General features: G+C 52.2%; 1 protein-coding gene across 6 annotated transcripts in view; it reads right to left on the minus strand.

Moving 5' to 3' along the window:
* LOC125168466 (uncharacterized) overlaps positions 1–20,421 on the minus strand; it is a 428,202-nt gene that overhangs the window by 16,073 nt on the left and 391,708 nt on the right. For 3 of the 6 annotated variants that reach the window (XM_047863646.1, XM_047863617.1, XM_047863645.1), the window contains one exon: positions 9,663–11,783. The exons of 1 other annotated variant lie outside the window; for it this stretch is intronic. The gene's annotated coding sequence lies outside the window, so the exon portion shown is untranslated. Of the gene's footprint in view, positions 1–8,179; positions 8,199–9,023; positions 9,089–9,662; positions 11,784–20,421 lie in introns of those variants that run through there. 2 more of the 6 variants (XM_047863626.1, XM_047863642.1) reach the window with 2 other exon arrangements.

The following is a 20,421-nucleotide window of genomic DNA, read 5'->3' on the forward strand; positions in this document are numbered from 1 at the left end:
CCCACAACCCAGTACTTCCTGCCTCATCACCTTCCTTTTGTTCTCTCCGGGGCTCCGTCTGAATGTATTCTCATTCATTTACTTGCATGCTTCTTTGATGGAGACTGGCATCTCCATGAGAGTAGGGCCCTTGTCTGCCTTGGTCCCCAGTGACCAGAACAGTGTCTTGTTCTTATCAGACGCTCAGTAAATATTTGTGGAACAGAAGAAAGCGTCAGGAAGAGGCCTGGAGGGTAAGGAGGAATTAGCCAAGTGAAGAAGCCAGAAGGGTTGTTGCAGACTGAGAAAACAGCAGCCAGAGCCACTGAGACTGTAGACCGCATGGAATAAGGAGAAGGGATGAGTGGGAAGTGGCAGGAGAGAAAGATGGAGACACAGTGGGGCAGCCCCAGACACGACTTGGCCCTCACTCTGGGGTGTGTGTGGGGGGGTCCTCTAACCACTACCAAGGACCCCCCCCCCCCCCCCCCCCCCCCCCCCCCCCCACCCCCCCCCCACCCCCCCCCCCCCCGTTGGCTCCAGTCTGTGAAAACCTGCTCACATCCTGGTAGTCCTGCTGAGTGCAGCCTGTGCGTTTCTATAGTAACCGTCACCATGGCACCAGAGGCCAGGATCCAACTTCCGGCACCGGCACCGCTGAGGCCCTGAGCTCCTGTCCCCCTCCCCAGCAGCCTCTACCCCACAACACGGAAAGGAGACATGGCTGGGCACCACACTGGGGACATGCAAGGAGGGGTGTGGCCTGATGCAGGGGGACAGGATTAAGCATCAGGTGTATGTCACAACAGACACACCAAGGGCAGACCCAGACTGAACGTTTACTACCAGTTTCGGTTTCATTGCTTGGCTCAGGCAGGGGATGGGAGGTTGCATCTGAACACACAGCAAGCGCTGGAGCAGACAGGCCGCTGTGTGGGTGGCAGGGTAGGGCATGGAGCTCGGGGCTCCTTGCGGCTCCCAGACCTGTGGCCTCTCTGGGCCTCACTCTCCCATCTGCAAAGGGGGAAGGATAAACCATGATACTATTCAGCCCACTGGAAGGATCAGAGAAACAAGCACAGCGCCTTGCACCCGGTAGGGGGCTTGACAAATATCCGGGGAGTGAGTCTGCACAAAGTATTAAAAAATGAATGTCCCCTCCGTCAGTCGACAAAACTATGAGTCCGCCTTCCCTTCTCTCTTCCCTTCCCTGGTCCACATTCTGTTCAGACCCGCTTCTATTGCACGAGCTTCAGATCATCTGTTCTCTGCCATCTCCCATGCTGTTGGACAGGGGCGGGGTGAAGAGGGTGGGAATCACAGGCTTCTGAGTCACAGACCTGTGTTCTAATCCAGCTGCTCACTGGCTGGCTGGCCTTGTGACCCCAGGCAAGCTGAGTCACCTCCCCACCATCTGCTTTCATTGAGATCCCTTTAACTGCAAGACTCATGAGTCCAACCAGCCTGGCTTAAACCCAAAGGAGGGTTGAGGTTAGGGTTGCAGATTGCAAATAAAAATACAGGATGCCCAGGTCATGATCTCGCGGTTTGTGGGTTCGAGCCCCGTGTCAGGGTCTGTGCTGACAGCTCGAAGCCTGGAGTCTGCTTCAGATTCTGTGTCTCCCTCTCTGCCCAGTCCCCGCTCACACTCTGTCCCCCTGTCTCTCTCAAAAATAAATTTTAAAAATTCGTTAAAAGAAACACTTTAAAAAAATACAGGATGCCCAGTTAAATGTGAATTTCAGATAAACAAATAATTTTTGTGCTAGGTCTCAAATATTGCATGGGACACACTTATGTTAAAAAATACTTAGTTTGTCAGAAACTCAAATTTTAAATTTCTTTTTAACGTTTATTTTTGACAGAGAGACGCAGCATGAGTGGGGGAGGGGCAGAGAGAGAGGGAGACCCAGAATTTGAAGCAGGCTCCAGGCTCTGAGCTGTCAGCACAGAGCCGGACGCAGGGCCCGAACTCACGGACTGCGAGATCATGACCTGAGCCGAAGTCAGATGCTTAACTGGCTGAGCCACCCAGGCGCCCCGACAGAAACTCAAATTTTAATGGGCTAACCTGTTTCCTATCTGGCAGCCCTAATTGGGGTGGGTACCTACTAACTCATGAAACAAACCGGATCTGGGAGTTCAAGGAACACCAGGAGTATTCGCTCTCTCTCTCCCTCTCTCTCTCCCATTCCCATCTCTGGGCTTTGCTTTCTGCAGCCTCAAGGAGGCCCACTCCTTGTGGGGACAGAGAGAGCCGTCAGCTGTTCCCTGCTCCTTAGGACTGGTTATGCAGAGGACCCCTCCCTCCCTTCCTCCCCCGTTCCTCTCTCCCTTCCATCCTGTGCCCACGCTGGCCCCGTACCCCTGGTCTACCCCCTGTAGTTAGCTCTCTGCCACCCTAGACTGTCCCACCCATGAGGGCCAGCAGCTTTGGATCTGCCCCTCACCTCTCACGGCCTCCTTCAGCCTCCCTGGGCCCTGCAACAGCCTGGTCCTGGGCCCTGTGAGTCTTCACGCTTGCTTCTCCCCTCCCCGGGAGTGCCCTGCACTGACTTTGTCCTCCTTCGCCCACTGCTTCCGTGTACCCACGGTGGACCACCACAGTGGACACAGCAGCTCTTCCGAGGTTGCCTCTGACCTGGGCATCCAAAGCTGGCTCTCTGCATTTAAACCATTTTGGCTCTGGGCTTCAGTTTCCCAGTCTGTGAGGTGAGGGGACCGGACCAGCTAGCGGCCACAAACTCCAACAACACAAGTTTGGATCAGGATGTCAAATAAAAACCATGGCCCTATTTGGAGGGGGCAGGAGCAACGGAGCTCTGGACCCTGGTCAGGTAGAAAAGCAGGCCCGATATTGCAATGCTTCTGATTTTCCCAAAGAACAAGGAATATCAGTATGAATGGAAAACTCTCAATTTTGAGCAGTGGTTCCCGTTTGCGACCTCTGGACTAGACTGTCCAGCCCTGCGATCTAGGAAATACCTAGATCTGGGAACTACATGCAGGAGATACCTGGGGGGTTATTTAAAATGCACTTTCTGGCTGTATCCAGGATCCTTGGAGCCAGCCCCCAGGAATCTGCATCTTAGCAAGCACCCTGAGGTGCTAAGCTTCTAGAATTACAAATCCTGGATTTCCCATTTTAATGGGGTCTCACCTTTCATTTGTATCCATTACAATGGGAGACAGGAGCCCCTTCCCTTTCACGTGGTCTCCCCAGACATGCCCCTCACCCCATTGCAACCCTGGAGCAGACCAGGTGGCAGAGCCAGAAGTTTATGGAGCAGGAGCTCCCTGCCACCTGCCCGTCACTGCTCCAGCTCCACTGGTATAACGTGGAGGCCGCAATCACGATGAGAAACCCGAGGCTACCAAAGGGGTGGTCACTTGCCCAAGGTCACAAGGCCATCAGTGGAGGAGCTGGAGGTTCAAATCCCAGTCTGCGCATCAGAGAACTGTGGAGAGCCTTCTGCCAGGCCAAACTCTCTCTCCCCAGGTGGAAGACAGACAGAAGGTCATTGTCATGTTGAAAGAAGACTGTGGGTTCTCGGTCCTCTTTCCTACCGATCAGCGGCTAACACAATCAGCGGCTAACACAATCGGCACTGAAGGCTGATCACTTATGATGGGGAGCAGGGTACAACAGGGTCACAAGGAGGGGAGGAGGAGTGCGAGTGGCTTTGATGAGAGTAGATGGCTCCTGGGGACAAAAGAGGAGCTGTCGCAGCTATCAGCTCTAATGGACTTCTCACAGAAACAGGGATGGCGGCTGCCCGCTTCTGTCCTTCACCACCCAGCCCTCACACCCTCCCCCCATCAGGTTTAGCTAAAGCTAACTAAGTATGATCATTGTAAAGTTTTAAATCACAGGCCCAAGCAACTGGCAGCTGGGGGCCCCATGGCACTTTGCTGCAGTTTCCATCTTTGGTAACATTGGCCTGGATCAGTGCGCATGCTTATCATCTGGCCACAGTTTGGTGACATGCAGACTCAGAGTGAACATCTGAGTATCTGCTGCGTGCTCTGTGTTGTGCTACGTACAAACGACTGGAATTTAGTCTGTACCTGCTCTAATGGAATAGAAAAGCCTTATTGCCCCTGAGGTGCTATGGGAACAGAGCAGGGAGATTCCTCGCCAGGGAGGAATTGGGGGGAAACTCTGTGAAGGAAGAGGCTCTGAAGCGAGGATGGGAAGGTGTGCTCAATCAGAGACACATAGAAGATGAGAAGGCAGGGGGCATTCTCTGTGGCATAAACTGTGTGCAGAGGAAGGCAGGCGGGTCCCAGCCCTGCCAATACTGCCTCCCGAACGCTTCCTGTCTGGTCCCTTAAACCCAGTGCATCTCAATCTAGTCATTTGTGTAACCATCCCCCCCCCCCCCCCCCGCATAGCTATTTCACATTTTTCTTTAAGTTGGTTTACTCATTTTTATAAAACTTACGTTACGAAGAATCTTTCTGTCACAACAGTAATTAAAAAACAGATTTTGCTTATAAATAGATGGTCACTAGAAAAGTGAGAACACTGAAAGCAAGATAATGCTACTGAAATCCAGCCAGGTTCTGCCCCCCCTGCCAGGGTTGGGGGGAGGGGCATTGCTGAGTCTGCAGCCTACTCTCTCATCATTAAAAAAGAGAAAACGGCAAGTGTTAGAGAGGCATTAGGGACACCCCAGCAGCAGCCTGAGACTTCCTCCTTGAGATAATCAAGGGTGAGACAGGACAGAAACGAGATCCTTGCTTTAAGCTTTATGCGTCCCCCACTAAAGAGACCCCAGGTACCAGTGTCCGTACTCTTCGAGAAACTCTTGTCCCAGACAAACCGGAGCCAGCCCCAAACCACATGTGTGCCTCCGCGGTCTCCTGTAGATTGCTGGTTTGCAACTGTGCTCTGGGGAGATGGCAGATGCCATGGCTGTACCTAGAGACTGTCATGGTGGGAGAGCACTTTGCATGACAGCAACCACCACACCCCCACAATAGCAACAACCCTCATCATAGACAACACTTCTCCAATTCTTACTGAATACCAGGCCCTTTGCTAATAAGCATTTAAACACATTGTTATTTAATCCTCACAAAAGTATCCACGAGGGTGCCATTATCATTCCCATTTTACAGGATGACAAAACTGAGGCACAGGAAGGTTCAACACCTGCCCAAGAGCAATGTTACCCTCTTTATGTATTGGATTCCCATACACAATCTCACCGTTTTATTCATCCTTTCATCCAGTCGTTCAGCAGACAGACATCGAGTACCGTCTATGTTTCCTTTCCTTTTATTTGGAGCAATACTCTCTGTGTTTTAAAACGAAACGTGCTGTTTCCGGCTCTGCCCGCGCTTTGACTTGCATCCTTCACTCCCGGCATCTTCAGAAGGTCTCCTGTTGCCTGTATGGACTGTGCCGCGATGCACTGCTCAGGTCACCCATCAGGACCTGGACACCTGTTCCTCTGCTTCCAGGTTGCTGGTGGCTCTCGCTGAGTCCGTCTCCGGGAACTGTACTAGACTCAGGGGGACTGTGTGGCTTTCCGTTCTGCTCCCCCTACCCTGGTTGGGGTGGGGCACAGCTGGCAACTAGGGACAGACCATTACGGGGGAACAAAGCAGAGACCCCTTGCATCACTCCAGGGTCACTGTTGGGGCTGCCCCTGCTCCGAGCTCCCCGCGGGTCGGCTGAGGACTCTGTTGCAGCTGCACCGCAGACCAACTTCCCCTGCCAGGCCTGCCACTCACGCCCCCTCACAGGTGGGTCCCCAGCCTGATCCTGAAAATGCCTGGGAGACTCCACCTAAGAGACTGTACAAAGGCATCTGTCCCCATCGAAAGCTATAACCCAGCCCCTGTCTTCCCAGTGGTCCCTCCACAACTGAGACCCAAGCAAAAGGAGCCCCAGTGCGTTGGCACTAAAGGCCCAGGGCCACCTCAACCTCCACAAGCCCTGAAAGTCATGGAGGAGCTTGGTCTCTTTATTTACGTTTTCACACATTAGCTAATTAGATTTGTTCCTAGGCCCCATTACTGGTTCCTCACGTGTATCATAGCCTCGGCTCTTATGACAGGCAGCCACACAGGCGGGCCTGGGAAGATGCTCTCTTTCAGGCCCGCAGGGATCAGCCAGGGCAGGAGAGAGAGGAAGGAGGGGGGAGACTGGATTACAGGGTGTCAGGGAAGGGTCACTGCTCCCCTACCTTTTTCCACCTTTGAGCAAGGAGAGAGCAATCAGCATTTCCCCTCCTTAAGGAGGCATCTTGCCAAGGCAGCCAGAAGGCCTGAGTGGTAAGTGGCCCACCTTTGCTCTATTCTTAAATGGCCTGTTAAAAATAGCCTACATCTGCCCCAGGGTTGACCCCTAACATTTCTTAAATTTCATTGCAAATTACTGTCTCGGCAATTCCGCAGGCTTCCCACTGTAAGCCCAAGCCCAGCAATAAAGGCAGAAGAGAAACGGAATTAGAACCTGCAGCCCGCAGTGGTGATTTTGGGATGTGGATGTGAGGGCTCACCAGTAATCTCACTTAGCATAAAGCAGGCGGTGGGACTCAGTCTGAAGGAGCTCCAAGGTCACCGCGTCCAGCCCCGCTTTGCATCACAGGAGCAAGGACCAGGCCGTCCAGACACCGTCCTTCGAAGAACAGAGAAACATCGCAACCAGGCAGCCTGGCCTGTCATCGCCTTCAAAGGCCTGGCCACCACATCTAGTTAGTGAGTTCCCACTATGTGCCGGGCCACGAGTCAGCAGCTCGCAACATCCGTGGTCTTCGGATGTCGCTACGTGCTTAAAAATTATTGAGTGGGGCGCCTGGGTGGCTCAGTCGGTTGGGCGTCCGACTTCAGCTCAGGTCATGATCTCACAGTCTGTGAGTTCGAGCCCCGCATCGGGCTCTGTGCTGATGGCTCAGAGTCTGGAGCCTGCTTCCTATTCTGTGTCTCCCTCTCTCTCTGCCCCTTCCCTGCTCATGCTCTGTCTCTGTCTCAAAAATAAATAAAAACATTAAGAAAAAAATTAAAAAAAAAAAATTATTGAGGAGAGGCCCCAGAGTGCTTTGGCTGCTGTTTGTCGTATAAGATACGAAAACTGAAGAACTGTACAAATATGCATGAATTTATTCATTTCAAAACAACCCATTACACGGTAACATGTCACATATGTTTTGAAATCAAAACGTGTCTATACTTTACAAAGTAAACTCTATCGTGCATGCCTGGGTGGTTCCGTCCGTTAAGAGTCCGACTCTTGATTTTGGCTCAGGCCATGATCTCACAGTTCGTGAGTGCGAGCCCTGCACGGGGCTCTGTGACAGCACTGGAGCCTGCCTGGGACTGTCTCTGCCCCTCCCCCACTTGCTTTCTATCACTCTCAAAATACATAAGTATAAACTTAAAAAAGTTATAAAAAAATAAACTCTACCTTACAGAACGAAGATGATTGGTGAGAAGAGGGACACTGTTTTACAGATCTTCAAATCCCTTTAATGTCCAGCTTAACGGAAGACAGCTGGATTCTCCGATCGGCTTCTGCTTTCGGTCTGGGGCAATAGCTTGTTCTGGTTAAAAGGTATAGAGAAAATCTGGCCTCACACAGATACATGGTTGGAAAAGGGAGAAGCAGTTTAACAGCCTTTTCGGATAATGATGGGTGTTCTTTGGAACTACGGTCACACTTGACAAGTTTTGGTTAAGCGTAGCTGCAACGTAAAATCCGAAACTGTGCGGCCGAACTGTTCTACTCTGCCCCATCAAAATCCACTGGTCTGTCTCCCACTTCGAAGGGATCTCTTACCCAGGCAAGATTTCCTAACATCTTGATTGTTCATTGGGAAACAACTGCTTCACAGACTCCTGCAGGTTTTCCAAACATTGACACGTTTCACTGTACAGTACCACGAATTCAAAGTCACCAGTATCGCCGCAGTTCTCCTCCAGGACGTTTGATGCGAAGGCATCAAGTTCAGAATGGCAGATAAAGTTTTCCAAACTGCTGCTTTTCACTTAGCTCGAACTTTATCGCTGGTAACAAATACCGCCAGTTGCGTTCCCTAAAATGACAGGCTCGCTTAATTCATTTCTGAGGGAACATCTATCTGCCAAATGCCCAAATCTGAAAAAGCATGGCGCTCGTCGGTTGTTCTTTCAAGTAAAAAGCATGTGTCGCGAAAACGCAATGAGTGATTCAGCTCACAATTCGACCACATGTGAGCTTTTCCTCCACGCTACCTGCAACGATGATGCTTTTTTGTATGCAGCCAAAATGCTTTATCCATCCTTCCCGCTTTTCTTTATACAGATCATTAAAAAGACAAGGGTCGATGGGGCGCCTGGGCGGCTCAGTCAGTTAAGTGTCCAACCCCTGATTTCGGCTCAGGTCATGATCTCACAGCTTTGTGGGATCGAGCCCCGTGTCAGGCTCTGTCCTGACAGCAGAGAGCCTGCTTGGGATTCTCTCTCTCCCCCCACCCCTCCCCTGCTCACATTCTCTCTCTCAAAATAAACAAATGAACAACAACAAAAAAGGCAAGGGTCGAGGTTTCATAAAGTTAACCATTTCATTGCCTCATTAGGGACATCTGTGGTGTCCTTACACACGTGCCAGTCTCATGTGTTTTAATGCAACTGGGTGACGGTCACAGATACGGCCATTCCTTGTACATTTTGATATGCCACATCAACCAACGTCAGTTTTACCCACCACCGCTACCAATGTTAATAGAATGAAAAATGCAAATGACGTGCTAGAGTTATGGAAATAGCTTTGACCTCAAGGACCCCCTGAAAGAGTTTCGTGGGCTCCCAGGTGTCTCCAGACTGCACCTGGAGAACTGCTAAGCTAGGAGAGTGCAGTTGTTACTGCACCTCCAGAAACTTCCAAGCTGTCAAGAAGATAGAGCATAAACAGACACAATTACCATACGATGTGGTGAGGGCCAGGATGGAGGCATGGCAAAGAGAGCAATTTGTCTTGCGCTGTGGAAACTGGCAAAGCTTTCACAGTGCAGAGAACTTTTGAAATGGGTCTTGAGGGTTAAGTAGGAGCTCACCCAGAGAGAGAAGGTGGATCTCTGTATTCCCACTTTCAGAAGGATGGGTCCTGGGCAGGCAAGGCCTTGGGAAACAGGTACAAAGGAAGAAAATACACAGGAGAGTTCACATTATTAATAAAAATAACATTGGTGGGGCGCCTGGGTGGCGCAGTTGGTTAAGCATCCGACTTCAGCCAGGTCACGATCTCGCGGTCCGTGAGTTCGAGCCCCGCGTCAGGCTCTGGGCTGATGGCTCGGAGCCTGGAGCCTGCTTCCGATTCTGTGTCTCCCTCTCTCTCTGCCCCTCCCCCGTTCATGCTCTGTCTCTCTCTGTCTCAAAAATAAATAAATGTTAAAAAAAAAAAATAACATTGGTCACCATCATGGAACACCTCCTCACGCTTTACCTACATTATCTACATTTATTTATTTTTTTATTTTTTTTTAACCTTTATTTTTGAGACAGAGAGAGACAGAGCATGAATGGGGGAGGGGCAGAGAGAGGGAGACACAGAATCTGAAACAGGCTCCAGGCTCTGAGCTGTCAGCACAGAGCCCAACGCGGGGCTCGAACTCATGGACTGCGAGATCACGACCTGAGCCGAAGTCGGATGCTTAACCGACTGAGCCACCCAGGCGCCCCCCACATTATCTACATTTAATTCTCTCCCCCAAACCTATGAAATGCATGTGATTCTCTCTCTGTTTAAAGAAGGTGGGTAAGTTCTCAAGGACGCAGAGCAAATTCATAAGGGAAATCAAGATTAAAAACCCGGACTGCCTGCATTAACATATGTCAAACGCTCAGAAGTGCCTGGCACATAGTAAGCACTCAATGTGTTTGAGCTGCTTTTGTTCTTACTGGTGTCCTCAGCGTATTCCTGCCTGGTCTCAGCTGCACAGCCCACCTTCTCATAGTAAGGGCAGGCTCTGTTAACACCACGTATTTTAAGCAGGTCTAGAAGCATGAAAATACGTCGCAGCAAGAGCACTTTTCCTGCAAGCAGTTCTATTCCTGAAGGCTGATTCACTTGGGTCCCCTCTGTTCCGTGTCTCATGCCTGCCAAACCTGCGTGGACCCGAGCGGTGTAAAGATAATAAAAGCAGGCCCTGAGGCCGAGTCCCAGGGAAGGCCCAGGGCACTCAGGGCCCTGATTTAAAACGCGCTGGGGTTGGCCTCATCTCAGCTGAGTCTCCTTCCCTTTTCAGTTCTGCCCGTTCACCCTCTGCGGGCTCCTGGGATGAGGCAACCATTCAATCCTGCTGTGCACCTGAAAACAGGAAGATATTCGGTGCATTCACCTTTGACCTATTTCTGCTGCTGTCATTCTAACAAGCAGGTGAGGAGAGCCCCCTGTCCCTGGGCTCTGCCCTGCCTGAAGCAGGCTGGCAGGCTGTTGTCCATATGCTGGCTTTGTCTGTTAGGTTCCCAGACAAAGCGCCCCAGAATGCCAACTGCCCCGGGTTTGGTTACTCTGTTCTTGACACATGATGAGCCCTCGGCATCGTGTGAATCCTGAGGATGGGATGTTGTGTGTGAGCTCCCAAGGGCAACTCAAGAACATCGGTCGTGCTGGCGCTCCCAGGCCCTATTTATTTCCAAATGATCCCGGCCCCCAGGAACCCCTACTAGAAATGGAGCGCGTATCTGTGTAAAGGCTTTGTAGAGACGATCCATCATTTGCAACGTATTTCATCATCTTTCTAAGGCTGGTACAAATGTTCTGCCCGAAGCCACCACGGGGTTCAGTTTCTGTGGCCTGGGTTCAGCCATGATGGTGATGCTGTAGCACTTTCTACATGTCAACCTCTGGGTGCACCACTTCGCGTACATTGTCCGGTTGCGTCCTGAGCACAGCTCCTGGGAAGACTCCAGATAAGTCACTCTCCTGGAATCAGGAACCAGGACCAAGGCCAGTGCGATCAGATTCCCCAGTGTGAGTGCTTTCACTCTTCCATCCCCCTGGCTGGTCCTCTTTGCCATCAGGCTTGGCTGAAATAACCTGGGGCAAAGCTGGAACCAGTATTTTTGGGGGTGTCTCTACCTGCACCAGACCTCTTACCCATGCATTATCTCATTTCATCCAGAAAATAGCCCTGAGGTACAGGAGATGATGTAGAGGCCCAACCTGCCGATCAGCTCGCCCGTGGCCACGCGTCTCAAGCAGAGCCGGATCCAGACCCAGGTCAGCGTGAACTCCAAGTCTGCGGCCAGTGTGTCACACACGTTGTTTCTACTGCACTGGGACATCTGGGTCTTCTGGGAGCACCGAGGGAAACATCTGTGCAGTGAGCACAAGTGGCAGGGCTGGTTACTTCCAGTGAGAGGGAAGCAGGGAGGAAAGGTCTGAAGCCAGAAAGACTTGGGGGTAGGGGACTGCCAGGGCGGGGAGAAGGGCGAGGAAATAAGAAGGCAAGTCCCCACGGTGCAGGAACAAGGAATCTGGGCAGAGCGTGCTCGTCCCGTTGTCAGAATCAGGAGTGTCCACCCCTCCAATTCCTTCCAGATCATTCCAAACATCAGGGCTCGGTTTAAGCAGCACACGATCAGTGGCGCCTTCCTCCAGCCCACGCTCAACCCGATGTCTGCTGGCATCTGCAGTCTGAGCCTCTCTCTCTGGATGTGAATTGCGTACAGTCACGTACTGCGGTCTGTCTCAAGTGTCTCCAGATAGAAAGTTCCCATCGCACAGGAGGCACCCACTGAGGTGGGAAGTTGCTAACAGGGAGGACGCTGTCCTTTTTATTCTTCTCTTATTCTTCACAGGACCCAGAAGACTGGCAAAAACAGACATATGCTCAAATCAATGCATGTGGTGTGGAACTGATCCCATTTTATAGAGCAAAACAGAGGAACTCCTATAAATTAAGTCCGCAGTTCCAGGGTTATCTGATTTTTCTCTAACGATAAATCTCCTGATCACTACAACACTTCAAATTAAAGGCAAATAAGTGTGGATTGATTTAAGAAGGAAGAGGAGGAGGAGAAGGAGAGAGAAAGGGGTAGGAAAGAGGAGGTGGGAGGAAGGGAAAAAAGATGAAGGGGAGGAGAGAAAGGGGAGAGATGAGGAGGGGGAGAAGGAAAAGCAGGGGATGGAAAAAATGGGAGGAAATAATGAGAGGGAGGATGAGGAGGATGGGGAAGAGCTGAGGAGAGGAAGGAGGAGGGGGAGGGGAAGAGGGGGAGGATGGGAGGAGGAAGAGGAGGGAAGGAGGGGGAGGAGGGGGAGGAGGGGGAGGAGGGGAAGGAGGGCAGGAGGGGGAAGAGGGGAGGAGGGGGAAGAGGGGAGGAGGGGGAGGAGGGGAAGGAGGGCAGGAGGGGGAAGAGGGGAGGAGGGGGAAGAGGGGAGGAGGAGGAGGAGGGCAGGAGGGGGAAGAGGGAGGAGGGGGAGGAGGGGGAGAGGGGGAGAGGGGAGGAGGAGGAGGATGGGTTAGAGCTGAGGAAAGGAAAAGGAGGAGGGGAGGGGAGGAGGGGAGGATGGAAGGAGGGGGAGACAGGAGGGGGAGGAGGTAGAGGGGAGGAGGAGGAAGATGGGTTAGAGCTGAGGAGAGGAAGGAGAAGGGGGAAGGGAGGAGGGGGTGGAGGGGAGGAGGGGGTAGAGGGGAGGAGGGGTGAAGGAGAGGAAGAAGATGGTGGGGAAGAGCTGAGGAGAGGAAGGGAGGAAGGAGGAGGGGGAGGGGAGGAGGGGAGGAGGAGGATGGGGAAGAGCTGAGGAGAGGAAGGTGGAGGGGAGGAGGGGAGGAGGAGGAGGATGGGGAAGAGCTGAGGAGAGGAAGGTGGAGGGGGAGGCGAGGAAGAGGAGGATGGGGAAGAGCTGAGGAGAGGAAGGTGGAGGGGGAAGGGAGGAGGGGGAGGAGGTGAGGAGGATGGGGAAGAGCTGAGGAGAGGAAGGTGGAGGGGGAGGTGAGGAAGAGGAGGATGGGGAAGAGCTGAGGAGAGGAAGGTGAGGAGGGAGAAGGGAGGAGGGGGAGGAGGTGAGGAGGATGGGGAAGAGCTGAGGAGAGAAAGGTGGAGGGGGAGAGAGAAGGGGAGGAGGGGGAGGAGGGAGGATGGGGAAGAGCTGAAGAGAGGAAAGAGGAGGGGGAGGAGATGAGGGGGGAGGAAGGGAAGGAGAAGAGAGGACAGGGAAGATGTGAGGAGGGAAGGAGGAGGTGGGGGCAGAGGGGGAGGGAGGAGGAGGAGGTTTTGCTCTGGATGGGACATAGAGCTTAAAACTGAAATGGGTACAAAATCAGATTGGTGACAGAAATAGCACTCTTTTCCGAAGCATGAATTCTATTTTGCCTAATCTAAAAGAGATTTTCTGCGATACAAACCTCCCCGTCTGTGCCTGCTTCACCAAGATGTAGGCTTTGATCGACTCCATCGAGTATGGAAACCTAACCCACCACAGAATGAACTATATTCGGGGCTCTGTCAGGTTAATCTCCAAAGAAATCTGACGGACAGGGCCGAGTCTTGAGGCAACACAGAACAGATAACCAGAGTCTGCAGCCCAGCCATCCCTCACACGGCACAGCCTGGCACTGGGATGGTCCTCCTCGCGGGCAGACCTCGGTGACCGCCCCGGAGACCTCCCGTGCCCACTGCAGGGCTTGACACGGGAGCTGCTCCGCAAACAGTCACCAGCTCACATCTCTGAGCTTACAAACGCGGGCGACGACCGTCAAACTTGACCTACCATCAGGATTCGCCAGCTAATCTCAAAACTGGCCAGATTTCAGACTTCTTCTACAACATGGGTTTTCACGTTTCTTTTCTGTGGCATGTACTGTTGATAACGAACCTCACAGATGATTCGAGCATTCTGGGTATTTATATGGGACTTGAACCTTCCCTGAGGATTCAGACCTGTACCGTGAGGTCAGATTTGACCAAATGTGCGTCTGTGATGTAGGCAACAGGTCTCGTTCTTGTCTTTTCTCTCACTTATCGTGGTTCAGAATTCTGTGTTTTGGGCTTACTTATCTTGTGTCTGTTTGCCCCCCTAAAAGTACTGATGTCCATAAAGACCAGAACCCTATCTAGCCTGTTCACCACAGAATATGACCTGGCACTAATATGACGAATGACACATGGCAGGTGCTGCACAAACATTGAATAAATGAATGAATGAATGGGTTGGATCAAACACCTCTTGGCTTCTTAGCTCCCTGAGACAGACTCTGGGGCTCAGTATCACCAGAAGGCCTTTGGCTGCCTGCTTGGGGTCCCCAAGCCCTTTGTGAGTTAGCCAGTCATGTCAACATGGTGTTGGGACCCCAGATCTGACCTCCAGGGTGGCTGCAGGTCCTCATTTGGCACAGTTGAGACCAGGGGAGCCTTCGCCATAAGGGTGAGCTCGTGCTGGGGGCCTGGAGGACAGGCCCACTATGGAGCTTACTTGACCACTGTCCCAGTCAGGACCCGGCTTGGGAAGAGCATCTCTGACTTCAGCGGCCAGCACCAGCATGTGCACACACAGGAGGGCAGCAGGAAGGAAAGTATATCCCCCCTACACACCTGGCCATAACCCCAAGGTCAGGGAGACATGCATTTGGGGAAGGTGGGCCATATATAATAATGCATAGTCTGATAGAGCTACATCTCTATTTTGCAAGACCTGTCCTCTAATGAAGTCACAGCAGGTGCAAGACACAGAGGGGGCTGGGGCAGGCCTTGGGAGAGACAGTGGTGAACATATTCCACCCCTGGCACATGTTCTGGACTGCAGGCCCAGCCCCAACCCTCCAGGTAGGCTTCCTGTGGAATGACTTCTTCAATGAACCCATCCCTGTCCCGCTGCTCCGTCAACCACGGACACACTGACCTGCTAATCAGGCTCGTTCTCACCTCCAGGACTTTATACAACTGCTTCCTTTCCCAGGACCCTCTTTCCTCAGGTCTGAGCATGGCAAGGTCGCAGTTCAAACACCACCTTTCAAAAGAAGCCTTCCCTGACCACCTACTGATATGCACCCAAAATGATTTTGATCTTGATTTTGTTTATTTCTCACTTGCTTCTAAGTTCCAAAACCTGAGACCATGCCACCTTTCACGTACTCCCTTAGCCCAGCACAGGGAAGCACACAGAAGGCACCTGATAAACATTTATGCAGGTACGTGACTGAGTGACTGAGTGCATGTGCTCAGTTCAACAGTGAGGACCAACATGACTTCCCAGGGTCCATTCATTACCAGGCCTGTCCAGTCAAGACACTAATCCCAAGTCCCCTGGGACGGTGAGGCCAAAACTCTCAGGAAGAGTCTCCCTGTAAGAACAGGCTCTACGTCCAGGTCCTGGCAAGTTTTTATTTTTATTCAACACTGACTACATGGCAAGCACTTGACCTGCAAGCCTTTGTCTAATTCACAGCTTCCCTCTGAGTGGCCACCATGGTGACTCCCATTTCACAGATAAGAAGCCCTACTTGGGGAGGTTAAGCAGCTTGTTCAAGGTCTCTTGGCTGTGAAGTCAAGGACCTCGTTTGGCCCGCCCCTGGTGAGCCAGGGCTCAAAGGCCTCTTTCCTGCCTCCCTGCACCCCTCCAAGTCAGTCAGGAAGCCTGTGCCCGCAGGGGGCAGTGTAGGAAAGAGCTGTTCTCTGAAATGGCTGTTCCCATCCCTTCACCCAACAAGTATCGACCAGGCCCTTGCTCTGTGTAGGTGCCAAGGTCAAGAGCTGGAGCACAGAGACGGAGCCCCACCCACCTGCAGCTCAGGGACACCCATGCTGCAGTGAGTCACAGCACAGTGGTCTTCTAGAAAGGTTTTTCTTAATTAAACGTAATTAAAATTCCTCAGGTTTTGAAGATTTCTTAAAATTCCTTGGGGGTGGGGGTTGGCAGTGAATGTGGAGTGAGCCCTAGCGTCTCAATTCAGGGGACACACTTGAGGCTAGGGGTAGCAGGACGGGAAGGTGGGGGGCCTTGGCCACACAGGCAAGCTGGCTAGGTGGGCTGGCCTCCCAGGGCTTGCCCCAGTTTGGAGCCATTTCCTCCCCCAATTCTGACTTCCTAGCTCTCCAGCCGTGAGCTCTGGACCCTGACAGAGGACCACCGGACACTGGTGTGGAGAAACGTGCCCTGCTCAGTATTCTGTAGCAGGTCTTAAAGTAGAGGCACCAAGACCTCTGCTGAGACACTGGAATTTTTCAATTTGAAGCCCAAAGTTCGCTCTCTCGCTCTCTCTCTCTCTCTCTCTCGTTCTTTCGTTCATTCATTCCTGGCAAACTGCGTGTTCTCTCCTCCTTCCCTGGTGAAGCCCATTGTCATTCCGGCAGCATTTCAGCCCACTGCAGGCATAGCGGAGGCTCCCTCTTCCAGATTTCTCTGTCAAATCGCTGGCAAGGACAAAGCCGTTGGGAGCAAGATGCGGTAACTAGCTTTTTAATTTCATGGCCCGAGGTTGTCAGGACAGTGCAGAGAGCATTGCCAACGATTCGGAGAGCGGCCCATGAATCTGGGGCACAGCAGGCAAGAACAAGGGACACTTCAGCTGGTGGGGGTGGGGCTGGGTGCTGGCAGGCACTTGGAGGAGAAAGTTCTCTTCTTCCAAATTTGTTTCGTTTGGATCCCATGTTAATTTAAAAAGATCAGTTCAGCAATTTTTCGCCCTTCCACAAGAAAGTGTTTTAGACGGCTGAGAAAGCAAAAAAGAAGTGTCCTTCTCCAGCGGGGATAAGGATCAGGTGGTCAGAGGCTGCTATGAAATGGGGCTTGTAAATTGGAGGGAGAGCTGCTGTATTTCCAAATCATTTTTGCAAACGTGGATGACAGCACAAATGCACCTCCAGATTAAGACAGTGACACTGTCACAGTGAAAAGACCTGCATCCCAGCCCCAAGCTCAGGGACAGATTTGCCGTGTGACTGTGGGTCAGGGGTCCTCCCTCTCTGAGCTCTGCAAATTGAAAGGACTGAAGAAGATAATTCCTAAAATCCTTTCCCACCTTTACGCTTCTCTGCTTTTTTTCCAAGCCCATCATTACCTTAAATCTGGGGTCTCTGGTCTCATGGGTGGGACCTCAGCTGGGTCTGAACTGAGAGGACTGAGCTGTGCCCACCCAGGAGGGGAGTTGACAGAACCGCATCACGAAGGACAGTCACCGCTTGACAGCCGCACTGCCCGAGATTCCCCGCTGGACATACCCCATTAACCTTTTACACAGTTAAAGTGGTAAACTTGCGCTGGAGTTGGGATTCACGGTTCCCACAGCTCCGTCAAATGCATTCTCTTTCCAATTCCTCACATCCACCCCATAAAGTGAGGTCCTGGTATTTGCTCCATTTTACAGAAAAGGAATGTGTGATTCACGGACCTAAAGGTGGCCCAAGTGTGACCAGAACCCCCTTCCCCAGTACCCTCTGGCCTGCTCTGGGCTAACATACACAAGGTCTGCTTCCGGGAAGTGGCCCATAAGGGGAAGAGAAGCCAGCATGTGCGTCTTCCCTCCTGCCTCCCTGCGGCCTCACAACTGCCCCCTAATTGGCTGTTTTTGTCCAAGGCTCCTAGTCTCCAGCAACATGAACGGACGCTGGGTGATTTAAGCTGAAAGGGAATTTATAGAAAGGATACTGGGCAGCTCATGGAACAGATGGGAAGGCTGGAAAATGAGGCTTAGGAAGCAGACAAGAAAAAAGCGAGGCCACACGGCCAGAATCAGAACCCAGACTCTCGCGACGGCTCCAGCCCAGTAATGTCACCATCGCAGCTGCCACGAACGCACAGCCCCTGGCTCCCCACAGCTCCGCACGATCTCCGCTGGCCTTGGCCACGCGCCTGCACCTGAGCTGCAAGGGAGGCTGGGAAGTGGGGGATGCCTGGCATTTTCACCTTCTTATAGCGAGGCTCTGCCTCTCAACAAGTCGCCGAGGGTGGCGCCAAGCCCCAAACGGGAAGGGCGCTGGGATGCCAGGCAACCACAGAGATGGGAAATGTGCACCATCCGTCAGGTAGGCTCAGTAATGCTGTGTGAACAAGACTTCCTAAATCTGAGCGGCTTCAAATATTAAAGATTTATTTCTTGTTCACTCTACATATCCATCAAGGGCCAGCTAGGGGCTCTGCTCCAGGTCATTCTTTGCCCAGATCTCAGGCTGACAGCATAGCCACCATTTCAGATACTGCCCACTGTCACCCCGGCAGAGCGAAAGGGAGATTCGAGTGACACATGTCACTTCTACTCATGGCTCACTGTCACTTCTACTCACATGGCCCTGCCTTGGGGCCAGCAGGTGCAATCCTGCCTTGGATGTAGGAGACAGAAAGCTGGGAATATCCGAAGAGCATTAAGGATGCCCACAGTCCACTACATGAACCCTGCCAACCACAGCCCATCTAGGGAGCGAATAGAGGAAAAACGCCCTGAAATGGAAATACGAGACCTGACTTTCATTCCAGGTTGAGCTACCAAGGTCTGTGTGTTCCTCTAGCACCTCCAAGGCTCGAGGGATCCCCCACCTTTGGGTGTGGTCACAGAAAGCCGTCCACTCAAATTTCAAATGCCAACAGCAAATGTCAGAGCACCATCTACCATGAAGCATCGAAGGGCCAGGCGTAATCCCACAGCCAGAAGTGCAGATCAGCCCCCTGGAGCTCAGGTGGGCAGGCGGCCTCCTCCTCCTCGCTCACGGGCTCCTTAGTCACTGCACTGTTTCCCCAGAAAGATGGATACTTCTCTGCAGCTCTACGTTCTCTCTGAAAATAAACCCTCTGCCTGCAACTGACGGACAGCAGCAGGAGCTGGGACGTCTACAGGCCACTGGGGCCATAATCTGCTTCAGCCACAGAGAGACAACAGACAAGCGGAATCCCAGAAAAGTGCAGAGAACCAGGCACGGAGAGTGAGGGTCTGCATCTCTGCAGGATCTCACACACCTGGGTCCGACTAGCTACATAGCCCTTCCTTAAGTTGTGATGTTGACACTTCTAAAAGGAGCGAGAGCAGGGGTGCCTGGGTGGCTCAATCGCTTAAGCGTCCCACTTCAGCTCAGGTCATGATCTCACAGTCCGTGAGTTCGAGCCCCATGTCGGGCTCTGTGCTGACAGCTCAGAGCCTGGAGCCTGCTTCAGATTCAGTGTTTCCCTCTCTCTCTGCCCCTCCCCTGCTCATGCTCTCTGTCTCAAAAATAAATTCTAAAACGTTAAAAAAAATTTTTAAAGGAGGAAGAGCAATTATTGGTAACAACTGGGCCAAGGACCAACAGACTAAATACAAAAGCTCCCATCGACACCCAGGCCAGGGAAGAGGGCGGTTGTAGCTTCTGACAAGTGGGCTTCATAGATACAACACAGACCCACCCCTAGTCTCCTCCCATATACATGTGCCACTTCTTCCTTAATAATATGAACCACAATTTCTAACTGGAGGCTGCACCAGAAAGCTCTCCAAGACTGTGGCCAGCCATCTTGGGTCACAAGGCAGCATTCCCAAGATGGTGGAGCTTAGGAGTCTGAGGGTCAGAGAGCCACCCTACCCGCCCAGGACTGCCTTCCTCCAGGCTTTTCCATGAGACAGACAAACTCCTGTCGTGTGTAAGCCACTGCTATTTTGCGGTTTACAGGTCTTAGCAGCAAAATGCAACTGCGAACAGCTCTAACAGAAGCAGACGAGTCATGTTAACCACACTCCTGTTTTCAAAGGAGTGTGGAGCTGGCTGAAAGGATGAGCTTCCTGCTTGGATGACCTCCTGGATGGGTCTGGGGATGCAAGAGCGGGACTGGGGCTCAGTCTGGAAAAGGGAGCTGAAGAGAGCTGACTTATGTTGCATCCCACGATGAGAAGTGGGCATTCTGGTGGCAAACTGTGAGGGTGGGAGTGAAGATGGGCACGGGGAGAGGGGCCGGGAGATAAGCTGGACAGAGGCTTGTGCACTCGCGAGGAGAAAAAGCTGATCACGAATCCCTCATGATACGGGAAGCCCCCTATGAGCGAGAAGGTTGAAGGTACAATTTGCGGTTTGTTTTTTAATTTTTTTTAATGTTTTTTTCATTTATTTGTGAGAGAGGCAGAGACAGAATGCGAGCGGGTTGGGGCAGAGAGAGAGGGAGACACAGAATCCCAAGCAGGCTCCAGGCTCCGAGCTGTCAGCCCAGAGCCCGATGCGGGGCTCGAACTCACAGACCGCGAGATCATGGCCTGAGCTGAAGTCGGACACTCAACCGACTGAGCCATCCGGGCGCCCCCCGTTTGTTTTTTAATGTTGCTGAAATGTCAGTGCCTCCTGTGCTACCCTCAGAATTTCAGTCGGTAATAAAGAATCAAGATGCTGAGTTCCCTACAAAAACCCACAAGCTATAAGGAACAGGGTAGAGGCACGAGTGCCAAAGCAGAGGTGACCATGGAGAATTGCAGAAATCGTGGAGGGGGTCAGGCTTGGCCTTCTGCAGGGCTCAGGATGGCCACGGTAGGGGTGGGGGTGAACAGTCTTATCTAG

The sequence above is a fragment of the Prionailurus viverrinus genome, chromosome A1, assembly GCF_022837055.1.
Source record: "Prionailurus viverrinus isolate Anna chromosome A1, UM_Priviv_1.0, whole genome shotgun sequence".
Taxonomy (NCBI): Eukaryota; Metazoa; Chordata; class Mammalia; order Carnivora; family Felidae; genus Prionailurus; species Prionailurus viverrinus.